The sequence below is a fragment of the Melospiza melodia genome, chromosome 26 (assembly GCF_035770615.1).
Source record: "Melospiza melodia melodia isolate bMelMel2 chromosome 26, bMelMel2.pri, whole genome shotgun sequence".
In the NCBI taxonomy this organism is placed as follows: Eukaryota; Metazoa; Chordata; class Aves; order Passeriformes; family Passerellidae; genus Melospiza; species Melospiza melodia.
Window position 1 is genome coordinate 7,446,351 of NC_086219.1, and position 13,476 is coordinate 7,459,826.

Consider the following 13,476-nt stretch of genomic DNA (forward strand, 5'->3'; position numbering starts at 1 on the left):
GCCCAGAGCAGCTGTGGCTGCCCCTGGATCCCTGGCAGTGCCCAAGGCCAGGCTGGATGGGCCTTGGAGCAACCTGGGACAGGGGAAGGTGTCCCTGCCATGGCAGGGGGGGCACTGAATGAGCTTTAAGGTCCCTTCCAACCCAAACCATTCTGGAATTCTGTGATTCTGTGATCAATCTCTGCAGAAAATCCCCTGTGCTGGCTCCAGTCCCTGCAGCAGCAGCGAGGCCTCCCCAGCCCAGAGCGGGGCTCTCACAGCTGGGCCCAGCCTGGGCTCCCTCTCCTCTTTCATTGCTGCTCTGAAGCCTGCAGGGAGCTGGGTTTGCACTGAGCCATTTCAAAGCTCCCTCATTAACTGCTTGCCAGCAGCCAGCTCTCCGATAATGGGGATCGCCTCTGGAAATTGCAGCCCCATAGCAACAAGGAGTTTAATGGCTATTATTCCTAAACGAAGGACACAGGTCTGGTAATCCACCTTGTGCCTCCAGCAAAGGCCCTTGGAAATGATGATTTCCCATTGCAGGTAAAGCAGGAAAACACTCACAATCACAAAAGTGTTAAAATTACATGGCCTGGCCAAGCAGAGTAGTTTTTACCGGTTCAAAATACTGGAGTTTAAAAATATTTTAAAATATTTGATAATTTAAATATTAACCATATATATTTATATGTAAAAATATATTAAATGTGTGAATATTTAATATTTAAATATTTTTTAAATTTAATTTTTTTTAACAATTCTTTTTCATGGAGTCACCTGAAACATTTACAAGAAACCTTTATGTGTTTTAAAAATTGAAAGTTATTAATCTTCGTCACACGAAAGAAAGGGAAACCTGTTTTCAAGGACAGGACTCACTTCACATTGTCTGCAGCAGAGATTTTTGGCACTCTGTGCTTGTGCTTGTCCATTTCCAAGCTAAAGAATTTTTTCTGTGTGTCCCATTGTACACACAGGACAATGGGACATACAGGTTCTGTAATAAAGAACCCCTAAATCCCCCACTAGTTTGGGTTGTAAGAGACTTTAAGCTCATTTCATCTTCCACCCCCTGCCATGGGCAGGGACACCTTCCACTGTCCCAGGCTGCTCCAAGCCCTGTCCAGCGTGGCCTTGGGCACTGCCAGGGATCGAGGGGCAGCCACAGCTGCTCTGGGCAACCTTTTCCCATTGTCACTGTCCCTTCTCTGCAACCCAAGTTTGGCTCCATCCTCTCTCCAGCCCTTCAGGCAGTGGGTGAAGGTGTGGTGGGTTCTTCCCTCATGGGTACAGTTCTCCAGCTCTGTCCATCCCAGTGGTCTTCCCCTGGATCCATCAGGGAGCCCTGGTGCAGCTCCACTCAGCCCTGTCCCCATGATCTTTGTGCCACTGGCTCTCACCCTTTCCTTCTCCATCAGTTTAAGAAAATACACAGCTTGCCACTACAAAGGCTCTTTTATGCATTAAGGAGGGAGGAGCCAGCGGGGGGGTTGAGCTCTGCTCTCAGGTAACAAGTGACAGGAGTAGAGGAAATGGCCTCAAGCTGTGCCATGGGAGCTTTAGGTTGGATGGGAGGTAAAATTCCTCATAGAAAGGGTGGTGAGGCTGCCCAGGGCAGTGGTGGAGTCACCATCCCTGCAAGGGTTCAAAACCTTGCCAACGTGGCATTTGGGGATGTGGTTTAGGAGCAGACCTGGCAGTGCTGGTTGAGCATGGAGATCTTAGAGAGCTTTCCCAACCTTAATGATTGGGATTATTAATTATTTAATTGATTGAGTCCATTATTTCTACCCATCCAGCAGCTCCATCACCCCTGTCACGGCCAGCAGTGGGTTTTTTGGAGCTTTGTACATGATCAGGCTGAGCTGGGTAAGACCCTGACTCTCTCCAGCCAGGATGAGTTAACACTGGAAGTGGTCCCAAGTGTCCCTGTGACAGGTGGTGGCATCACCCTGCACGTGCCCAGTGTCACCCACCCCATTAGTCCTTTTTCCTGCCTCCCCTGTGCTGCCTCCTCCACCTGTCTCCAGTGACACCAGAGGAGTTTGGAGCCATGGAGTGGCCTGTGGAAAAGGGGAATATCAGTTTGCTTGGGTGGAGAGAAAATGGTGAGAGAGGCTCCAGGGTGGGAGGAGATGGGAGTCTGAGGGAAGATGTGCATGGGTAAGAGAAACCCTGGAGAGGGCTGAGGCAACCAGCAGAGAAGGTTCTGGTGGATTCATGCCTGCCCATGACTGGCTTAGGGCCATGAGGGTTTTAGGAGTGTTTCCCCCTGTATTTGTCTTTTGGAGCCCTTGGGATCACATCCACTGCTTTTTTTCTGTGCCAGTGGGGCTGCAAGAGCTTTCTGAATTTTTTCAATGAAAGCAGCACTTCTCCCATAGTCGCCAAGGGACTCCAAGAGCTGAAAAAGACTGAATAATATAAGAGACATGATAACCTTATAATATCCTCTATAGGGTGGATGGGAGGCTTGTGCTCTGTGTTTCCCTGAAGTCACCCAGCCCAACCAGGCAATCCCTGCTGGTGACCAGTGTGACCCCAAGGCGGGGGCTCAGCACAGCTGTGCTTCTTCTCAGCACAGCTCTGTCCTCTGGCACATCCAGGGTGCTGGAGCTGCTGTCTGGGGGCCTCCCAGCCTGACCTCCAAACCAGAGAGACACCAGCATGCAGGTCACTACTGCAGAGATTTGGTTGTGCAACCAAGAAAGAAGAGTTAATTCAAGTCTTAAAAGCCCAGTTTGGAAAGGTGCAGCTCCAGTGGCAATGGTTACAGGGAAGGTTCCTCTCCCTCAGCCCCCAGGGGCTGGGGGGGATTTGGGCAGCGGCAGAGGAGGGAGGCACAGGGAGCCCTGGGTGCACAGGATGGGCTCTGTGACCCCCGGGCTGGGTTCAGCTGTGTTTGTGCAGCCCCTTCCCTGCCCAGGCACAGAGCCTGCCTGAGGCCATGCCAACAGCACCACCCTGCCCACACTGAGAGGGTGCTGTGGGCGCCCTGTGCCCCACAGAGGTGCCCCCAGGATGTGTCACCAGCAGTGTCACCCGGCTGCCAAGGGCTGAGGCAGCAGCGACCTGCTCTGCCCTGCTCCGGCTACTTTAAATAGGTCAGCAGCAGGTGACTGGATGAAATTACCCTTCATTTTATTGTGAGGGAGCTGCAGACGAGGCCCTTCCCGTGGCTAACAGCAGGGATTGCCAGTGACAATGTAATGATTTTAATCCAGCAGTTTTCATTAACTCCTCACGCGCTGTGGGCCTCGCCACGAGGCAGCGCCGGCCGGGTTGGGAGGATGGTGCCACTGCCCTAAACGTGCACAGGAACACGTCCCAGACACCACTGTGGGCCACAGGGGTGCAAACCCAGCTCTGGGGCTTGGTGCAAAGCCCAAAGCCTCTCCCTGTGCTCCCCTGGGTCAGTGAAGAGCCCAGCAGCTGTGGAGGGAGCTCTGTGACAGCAATGTGCCAGTTAAGCCCAGGGATCTAAATCTTTCAATTTCTGGAGGTAAACACAGCTCTTCATGTGTCACTGTGTGCAGCTGGACTTTTGTCAGAGGGTAAAGACATGACTTGAGCATCAGGGTATGGACATGGGACACAACACGGCAGCAGGGGAGGCAGGGGTGGGGATTGAGCGGTGGAGAAAACGATGGCAGGTCATGGGTGAACATGAGAGCAGGGCTGGCCCACTGGGCAAAAAAGCAGGCTGAGGGCTCAGAACAGGCCCAGAGCTGGAGCTGGCTTGTGGTGCCAGGTGCTCAGTGAGCTGCGTGGGGCAGAAGGACAGTGAATCCTCTCAGAGTGACTGAAAGAGGCCAACTTGTCTTTATCCCCTGAGTTCTGATGGTCAATCCAGCTGCTCTTTCCCCCAGTCTCCAGCAGACCCTTTGGAGAAGCAGGGCTGGCACAGGCAGCTGCTTTTTCAAGTCTGCTGTTGAGAACAAACAAGGTGCCCAATGACTGCAGGGACAGTGCAGGCCAGCCCAGTTTGTACTGGAAGCAGGGCCAGAGGAGTGATGGTGTTTGGGGTAGTCCCAGGGCCAGAGGAGTGATGATGTTTGGGGTGGTCCCAGGGCCAGAACAGACCAGCAGTGCTGCTGAGGGGATCCACTGTCTCTGGAACTGGCAAACTCCAGATCCCAGCAGTTAACCCACAAAGCAGAGAGGAAGGAGGGTGAAACAAGGGCAGTTCAGCTCCTGCCACCTACAAGGGGAGGCATCCTCTCCTCTTGTTTGTCTTCTCACCTTCCCCATTCTTCCTTGACCCCAGTCCCAGTTCCCCCAGCATCTCCTGTGCTCATCCACCTTTCTGCAAGGGGTTTCAGCTCCCAGACCCACTCTAGGAAATCCCAGCACCTCTGAGGAGTGTGCTGAGCACCTCTGGAACACTGGAAGGTAAGACAAGACCTCCCCCTTGTGCTGAGCTGTCACAGCAGATTTACAGCTGCAGCTCTGGACAAATGCTGCAGGTGTGAGATTAGTAAAGGAATGGTCTTTTAAGTCCAGAAAAGAAAATTCCTTTTGCTTCAAAAAGTGGGATGAACTTACTCATGTCCTGGAACAGCTTGGGGGAGACACGGCACCTCCATGAGCTGTGCCTGGGCTTTTCTTTTTTTTTTTTTTTTTTTCCCTAGGATGTCCTTCAGAGTGGAAGGATGTCCTGAGGTCAGGAAGTGATTTAGTCCAACCTACAACTCAGACAAGTGTCAGCTCTGAGGTCACACCAGGCTACCTAAGGTTCCTTCCTGTAAGGTCTTGGAAACCCACAAAGCCTTCTGGTCTTCTGCCAGCATGGTGAAATTCCTGGGATTGTCCTGTAGGGCAGGAGTTGAACTCAATGATCCTTGTGGATCCCTTCCAACTCAGGGCATTCTATACTCAATGAACTGATGCTGTATCACTTTGGTTCTTTGGAAGGTTCCTTAAGGAAGATGAATTCCTGAATGAGAGAGCCAATGACCTCTGTGTCCCATTGGTCTGCCCTTCAGGGACATGACTGAAAATCTTATTGTCCTGTCCAGGTGATGGCCTGCATGCAAGCAGAGGCATTCCTGCCCCCCAGGCCTGGAAGAGGGGGAACACCACTTTTCCATGTCCATCCTGCTGGACACGGATGAAACTGAGGCAGGGAGGAGAGGAGGGCTCCTCTTGGAGTTTAGTTGTTGATTGCTGCCCCCAGATGTGCAGGGTGTCTCTGTTTCAGCCTGTACGTCTGAAGAACAAGTCAGAGCTCTTCAGTTTTCAGTCTTGAAGTTGTTTATTAATTCTTATCTATAAAATTTTCTTTCTGCCCAGCCGAGGTCTGCTCAGCAAGGCAGCCACAGGCACTCTGTGTGTTGTCCTTTTATACTACAAATTACGTATAACATATTTACCTTAATTCCCAATACCCATCACCTGTGTTAGACAGTGCACTTCTACTCTAAACCAATCCCAAAGTGCCAACATCACTGCAGAAAATGGAGAACAAGGAGAAGAAGAAGAAAGGCTGGACACCCCCAAGTTCCTCCATCTTGTCCCCATAACCCCCATACCAAAAATCCTAAAATCTACATTTTCACCCTGTCATAATTTTATTATTATACTATTTAAACTTCTCTGACTTTCAGGTCCTCATACAAAGCTGGCAACTTGCTCCAGGGGTCATAATCAAACCCACAGATGTTCTGGGCTGTGTGCAGGGGTCTCTGAGCTCCCCAGAGGGGTCCTGGTAACTCTGGACACCCGGAGGGACGTGCTGAGTTCCGACAGGTTCCTGCTCTCCTGTGGCACAGATGGGACACAGTGACATGGACCTGCTTTCACTCAGGCTTCCCACGGGCCAGGGCCAGGGCAGGAGCAGGCTGGGTGCCCAGAGATCCCCGTGCTGCTCATGGGGGGGCACAAACACATCAAAAATGAGGAAAACCTCTTTGCAGCAGTTCCACTGCAAGCTGGTCAAGCAGCAGGACTGAGAGCCTGGGATGCTTCCCACAGCTCCCAAGATATAGCCAGGAATAGCCAGCCCTTACGAGCCAGCCTTGGCTCTGTTTGAGCTGTTCCCTAAGCTTCAGAGCGACTTTCACTATCCATAAGTGTCTGAGGTGAGGTTGGAGAGAGCGTGGAGCAACCTGCCCTGGTGGAAGGGGTGGAACAAGAGGAGCTTTAAGATTCCTTCCAACCCAAACCATTCTGGAATTCTATGAATTCTAATGAAATTGTCTTGTTTTATGGTAAATGTGGCCCTTTCCACTTCTTATTTTTAATAATTTCTCTTGCATTTGCTCTCATCTATGGTAAATATGGTCATGCTGATTTCTTTTTATCATTTTCTCTTGAGTTTGCTCTGCTTGTGGCAGATGGGAAGGAAACAAGCCATGAACTCAGGGTGGCTGAAGTGCTGAGATGTGAAGATCAACTCCTGAGGTCCTAGAGCAGTGCTGGGCTCCTCTGCAGCCTGTCGCAGGGTGCCACTGACCACACTGGGCTGTCCTGGAGCTCACAGCCTCAACAGGGTTATCCTTTCTCTCCTAAGGCAGTAAAGGTGTTGATACCATGTCCAAACCCTCAGAAACAGCATATGGAGTGTTTGTGAGCCTCCCACTGATTCCTTGTGCTTCACCTGTCTAACAGGGGAAGTGTAACTCCAGCCTGTCCACGCCAAGCTGTTTATTGTTTGCACATGTTAGAAATATCAGAAATGTAGGAAGTGCACCCTTGACTCTGGGTGCAGAGTAAAGAGGAGCCCAGTACCAGGCTAATCCTCAGCCATGGAGGACAGATCTTCCCAGATGTCTGCAGCACTTGGAGCTGGGTCTTCCACAGAGTCTGACTGGGGGTCATTGAATCACAGCCTGGGTTGGCAGGTAACTTCAAATATCATCAAATCCTAAAATCAGAGTTGTTTGGGCTGGGAGGGATCCTAAAGGGATCCACAGCCTGCCCAGGGCAAGGACAATTTCCACTAGACCAGGCTGTGCCAAGCCCCATCCAGCCTGGCTTTGGTTTGGAAATAATATCCCAGAAACTACCAGATGGAAGAAGCTGAACAGCACGTTTAAATGGAAGCTGTGCAGTTCTGAACAAAACCAGTACAGGGAAGGGGAGGTGAAGGAATAGGATCCTTTAATTTAAACATCGCTGATACATTTGTGACCCTCCATCATCCATAAATAGCTGTACCTGGATCATAAATCTGGGCAACCTGATGCAGTGTTGGCATCCCTGCCCATGCAGGGGGGCTGGAAGCAGGGCTCTTTCCAGCCCTGAGCAGTCTGTGATCCCATGACACACAGTGCAGGGGGGTTGGATCTGCACTCCCCTTCCAGGCACTTCCAGGCTGTATCAATATCACAGGATGGGGCAGGAATAGGGAGGATTTGGCTCTTGATTTGGGAGCTCAGAGGCATTTACAAAGATGGAACAGACTTAAAAATAATTTGGTCCAAGCCACAGGTGAGCCACCAGGAGAGCCTGGCTGACACCTTCCCTTGGCACCCATGGGCAGCCTCGAGTGCCAGGGGACACAGGACTGGGGTTCATGTCTGTGCCATCCAAAGAACAAAGTCTCCCCAACAACATTGGGCTGGGATTGGGATTTTTGGGCCCACTGGGATCTTTGAGGGTGATTGTCCATGGGTTTGTGGCGGAGGAACAGTGTTGGACTAAATCTTTGAGCTGTGGGGAATTCACCTTCAGATCACACGTTCCATAAGCTCGAGTACAGCTTGCCTGGGGAAATATTCCTATTCACAAATTTATGGGGTAATTGGTTGGAGGGACTTGAGGATGTCTCTGCTCCAACCTCCACCTCAAAGCAGGGTCAGATGTGAGGTCAGAAAGGACTTCTCAGGGCTTTTTCCAATTCTGCCTCCAAAACCTCCAAGGGCAGAGACTCCACAGTCTCTCTGGACAAACTCTTCTGACAATTGATTCTACACATAAACCCAGATGCACCTTATTCTTTTATTTGTGGAGCTCCTAAATGCATGACAGAATATTTATTTAAAATATAGTCCTAAAAATATAAAATACATATATAAAATATATGTATATGGGGCTATATAAAAATATGGCCCTAAAAATGTTCTTCTTATTTTATAGAACCACAGAATTATTAAGGTATGAAAATACCTCCAAGATTGTCAAGTCCAACATTTGACTGCAACTATAAATCTTGGTTTCTGCCCTGTGCTACTCCCAGTCCCTTTTCCTGTCCTAAAAGACAAAATTCTGCAGGTGAGGAGCACCACAGGTAAGGGTGGGATGGTAGAAAGGATTGGGAAGATGTTCAGATGGTCTTCAAAGCTGGTGTTGGTACTGACAGACACTGCCAAAAAAAATGTGTCTTGGTGGATTTGATGTATTGGTAAATGATGAGTAACTTAATACATTTTAATACTTCACTTTCCCAGAACAATTCATACAAAGCTGCTTCAACAAAGCAGAAGGAAGAAAAAAAAATCCCCTACAAAATACCCAAAAAGCTCACAATAAATTGTTATTTTCCTTTGGAAGAAAGAGAAATAATTTAATCCTACTGTTTGGATGTCAGTAAGGACCACTGGTCTCAGGAGATAAGGATGAAGCCCATAATGAAGAACACTCATAAATGTTTCATTCTGACAGAATATTTTTTAAAAAGTGATCTGGGAAGAAAAGCAAAGAATAAACAACTATGAGCATTTCTTTGTGTGGGTGTGAGGAATGATGCTGGCAAACAGAAGAGGTGAATCCTTAAATGCAGAGAAATCTAAAGTACAAGGAAACGTGAGCGTGAGAATCAAAACACAGACACTTCTGAGCAGGGCTTGGAGAAGCCAAAATACAGAAGATTTCTGTTCCCTCAGAGGGTAAAATTAATGGAGGAGGAAGGATGATGGTCAGCAAATTGAATTGCAGGTGTCAGTCCCTGCCTGGTTCCCGTGCTCCAGCCTTCCCCTGTGGCCCTGGACAGAGGGAGGAGGTGCTGATGGTGCAGGAGGGAGAAAAGGGCAGCAGGAAAACAGCCCCAGTGCAGCCAGCCTTGTCCCAGGGCTCTGGGTCCTGCTGGGAGGGACCACAACACTTCCACAGCCCCTCATCCTGCTCAGTCCCTCCTCAGTCCCTCCGGCTCCAGCACAGAGACGCTGGGAATGTGCCAAGAGACTGATGGTATGTGCTGATTTGCAGATGAATTTGCATGAATTTGCATACATCTCCCTCTCAGTTTGCATTCATTCCCTGAGATGCCTTTAAGAACAAGCAAAACATTGTCTGCTCTGAATGAGTCAAATTTTCTACTTTAGTTTTCTTTTTTGCAGATACACAAATGTGAAAAAAATTCAGCTACTGGTTAATTCATTTTCTTCCATTTCTATTGCTTTTCCCACCTCCCTTCCACTCTCAGCTACTATGGTGATCTATTCTTCTTTTTTTTACATTATATGAAAATTGTTATCATAAATTATTCCCTCAGTTGTGCACAAAGCAGGCAATATCCCAAACTGTACCTTTAGCTGTCCAATTTGCACAACACTGACGGTTCACAGACTGATGTTAATATGCTCCACTTTTCATTTCCTTTCCTGGAGGAGCAGGTCTCAATACTGACATCTGCTTGGTGAGAAGTTTTAGGTAAACAGAATTCCACACAATTTAATGTTGAGGGACAATTATCCTGGGAGCTCTTTGCTGTGAGGATGAGGGAGTTGGATGGAAGAGCATGGTGGGGGAATGCTCATTCTGCAGGGAGCACTGGGACTCTGGGGAACAGCAGATATTTTGGGAAACGTTTGAGAGGTTCCCCTTGGCCCAGATGTGAAGTTTGTTGAGGTTCTTCTGGGCTAGAGCTCTGCCATTCCTGTGCCTGTATCTTTTAATTAGCAATTTACTCTGCTGTTTTCAAAACCCTAGGAGGGCAAACTGTAAATATGATCTCTAGCCAAGAAAAAAAGCCCTACTCACCCCTCAAAACCCATTCCTCCTGCTTCTCTGGAATCAGACTTTTTTGCATTTGGCCTTCTTTTTCTCATTTCACTCTGGGACCTGATGGAGTGAGAGCTAATGCTGTGTTGGCATTTTCCCCTCATATCCCACCTTGTTGTCTCCTTGGTGTCATTCTCTAAGTGCCGTCCAACAGTTTGTGATCTGTGATCTCCAGGATCTCAGCATCAGCTTTGTGTGACAGCACAAACCAACTCCTTCCACCTGTGCAGGGCCACGAGGCAGAGCCCTGGCAGCTCAGCCATCCCCTGATAGCTCACCCATCCCCTGGCACCTCAGCCATCCCCTGACACCTCAGCCATCCCCTGCCACATCTCCTGTGTGCTTCTGTCACACCCTCTTGTTCAGGGTGGAGAAGGGGCCTTGGGAGATGGACAAGAACAGGGGATCCCAGCACTGAGGAGAGGAACTGGAACTCCTCCCTTCTGGTCCCAGTCCTCGTGAAGCCCAGTTTGTGGTTTCCCTGGTTTGCCATGAGAGTGCACTGTTGACTCATGTTCCATCTGTCCTCCTGGTCCTTCCCAGCAGGCTGATCCGTTCCTTCCCTGGCTGCACTGCTGGCCAGGGTTACCCTGCCCTGGCCCAGGGCAGTTTGAGAGGCTCCCCTTGGCCCAGATCTGAAGTTTGTTGAGGTTCTTCTGGGCTAGAGCTCGGCCATTCCTGTGCCAGCTGCTTCATCCCTGGTGTTGCCTACAACCATAATGGGGCTGCACCTGAATTGTCACCCAGAGAGCACATGGAGTTACTGAACTAGCCCTGGGGTGCTCAGATTGTCCCCTGAGGTTAATCAAACTCCAGTCTGACTGTGCCCACTGCCCTTCCTTAGGGATTGTTCATGGAACAGTCTTTAACCCAAGATTTTTAAATCACTGGTGTCCAGGCTGTGTCAGAGGGGTTTAGGTTGGATATCAGGGAAAGGCTCTTCCCCAGAGGGTGCTGGCACTGCCCAGGCTCCCCAGGGAATGGGCACGGCCCCAAGGCTGCCAGAGCTCCAGGAGCATTGGGACAGAGCTCCCAGAGACGCCCAGGGTGGGATTGTTGGGGTGTCTGTGCAGGGGCAGGGGTTGGACCGGATGTTCCTTGTGGGTCCTTTCCAGCTCAGGATATTCCATTATTATATATTCCATGATTCCATGTCTGTCCTGACATTAGTCTTCTGTTCTACCACCTTCAAGTTACTCCAGTTCTTTCCATTCCACTGCTTCCCTTCCACTTAACTGAGTCCCCCACCTGCTGGATGCCCTTCCTGGCTGGAGTCTGACTCTTCCCCTCCTGGGAGCACTGAACATGGCCTGTGGCTCTGGGCTCCCTGCCTTTGGGATTGCTTGTCCTGGCAGGAGATGGGTTTGCCAGGCACCCCCAGCCCTTCCCTCCAGAGTGAGCCCAGGTCTGGGGCATGGGCTTTGCCCAGCCATGCTGGCCAGGCTTTGGGAAGATAGAATGCATTCCATGTGGATCTGCTCTCTCTGGTGAGGCATTGTCCCAGTTGTTTGCTGTTGGGGAGGATGAAAGTTTGACAAAGAAGTCTCATAGATATGTGTGCTTAGCAGAAAGATTTTTGAATGTAGAGTCTGATGAAGGCATAGAGATGGAAGCAAGTTGTGATATAGAAGAAAAGAATTGCTGAGCCAGTCTTACTGGATAACCAAGGAGGCAAAGGGTGTGTTAGTTAGAAGAGGTTTTTATGCCTTAGAGAAAAGGATAAACCCACCTCAAACAAGAAGATGTTTTTTACCAAGCAGAAAGATAGTACAGGCAAACAACTCAGCAAATGTTGCAAGTAGAAAAAAGGTCTCAGAATGTTCCACTGAAAGAAAACTGAAAAACAACTTCTGGCTTAAACTGTAATGTACTAACTTTTAGTGATTGGAGAACAGTAACATGAATATGGTAATTATAGTAGTTATGATAGGCTAGAGACAATAGTTAAGGTATAGATTGGTTCTACTGCATTAAGATGCACAGCAAAGAAAAGTATATAATGCAATGTAACCAAAACCAAAGGGTGTCCAGGCCTGCCTGCAGCTGGAGCTGACAGCTGTAGGCACAGCTCTGTCACCCACAACCCTGACTGCTGTAACACCTTGGATACAATAAACTGCATTTTAAAGAGCTGCCTGGAGCCCTGCATCCCTCATTTGGGCTCTTACAGTTTGCCACCTCAGTGCAGGGCAGGATGTCCTTACACTGATTGATGGGCAGCAGGGAAGAGGCAGGAGCCTTTCCAAGCACCTGGACACAGCTTGTTCATGACAACCCATGAGAGGGAAAATCTCCTCCAGCAACCAGCAGAGGACTGTTTGGAGTCAGTGGGACAGAGATGGGGATGTTCTCCCATTTCCCCCCTTATAGAACGTTGTTGCCATGCCAGGAGATGGTATTTTTGGGTTTTTTTTTAAGTCACAGGTGAAATATTTCATTATTTGTAGCTGTGCTCACTATTAACTGCAAACCACCAATCTAATCAAGTACCTGAGTTGTGTAATCAAACTCCTGAGGAAAACCTGAAGATTGCTCCAAACTTGGCATGTAAATAAATGTCAGCACAAAGAGGTGAGGCCCTCTGAGCCAGGATTTCCTTCTGAGCCAGGGGAGTTCTGAGCAAGGAGAGCTCAGGCTCTTGGAGAAGCTGAGGCTGGAGTGGGATGATCCTGATGGATCAGTTATCTACTGATCCTAGTGTTAAATACTTGAGTTTTAGCTACAAACAATATATAACTGATGTTTAGAGTTGGTTTGTCAAGCTGTATCTTTTAATTAGCAATTTACTCTGCTGTTTTTAAAACTCTAGGAGGGCAAACTGTAAATATGATCTCCAGCCAAGAAGAAAAGCCCTACTCACCCCTCAAAAGCCATTCCTCCTGCTTCTCTGGAATCAGACTTTTTGGATTTGGCCTTTTTTTCTCATTTCACCTGCAGATTTGCTCAGGTTTTCAGTAGTTTGCTGCCTTGCCTTGTGCACCTCACAGCAGGCAGTGCAGCAAGAAGGGTTAAACAAGCCTGGGAGTGTGCAGGGGATGTGCTTGACTTTCATTACTGGTTATGGCACATAAGACAGAGAACCCAGCATGTCCTCTTTAAAGGAAAATTGTGTTCCTCGGCCCGCTTTAAGTGTGTCAGCAAAGCAGTTTTGAAGGATGCAATTTACTGAGTCTTTCAAAAGCCTTTGTCAAAGTTGTTCTCAAAAGTCACAGAGAACCAAAAGCTTCTCATGAAACTCTGGTGTATGACAAAATCCAGCCAGGCAGGGGCTGAGCAGGGATTCCCCCGGTGTGGTCTGGGGCTCACAGGTGAGCCAAGAAAATTGAGAGGCTGCTCTTCAAATTAAATATTTCCTTCTGGGGTTGTTGAGCTTGGAGTAAAAGAGGCTCAGGGGGGATCTTCTGGGTCTCCACAACTCCCTGGCAGGAGAGAAGAGCTGGGGGTGGGGGCTTGGCTGGGCTCTGTTCCCAAGGAACAAGAGGAAATGGTTGGATACCAAGGAAAGATCTTTCACTGAAAGGGTGCCCAGGCGCTGGCACAGGCTGCCCAGGT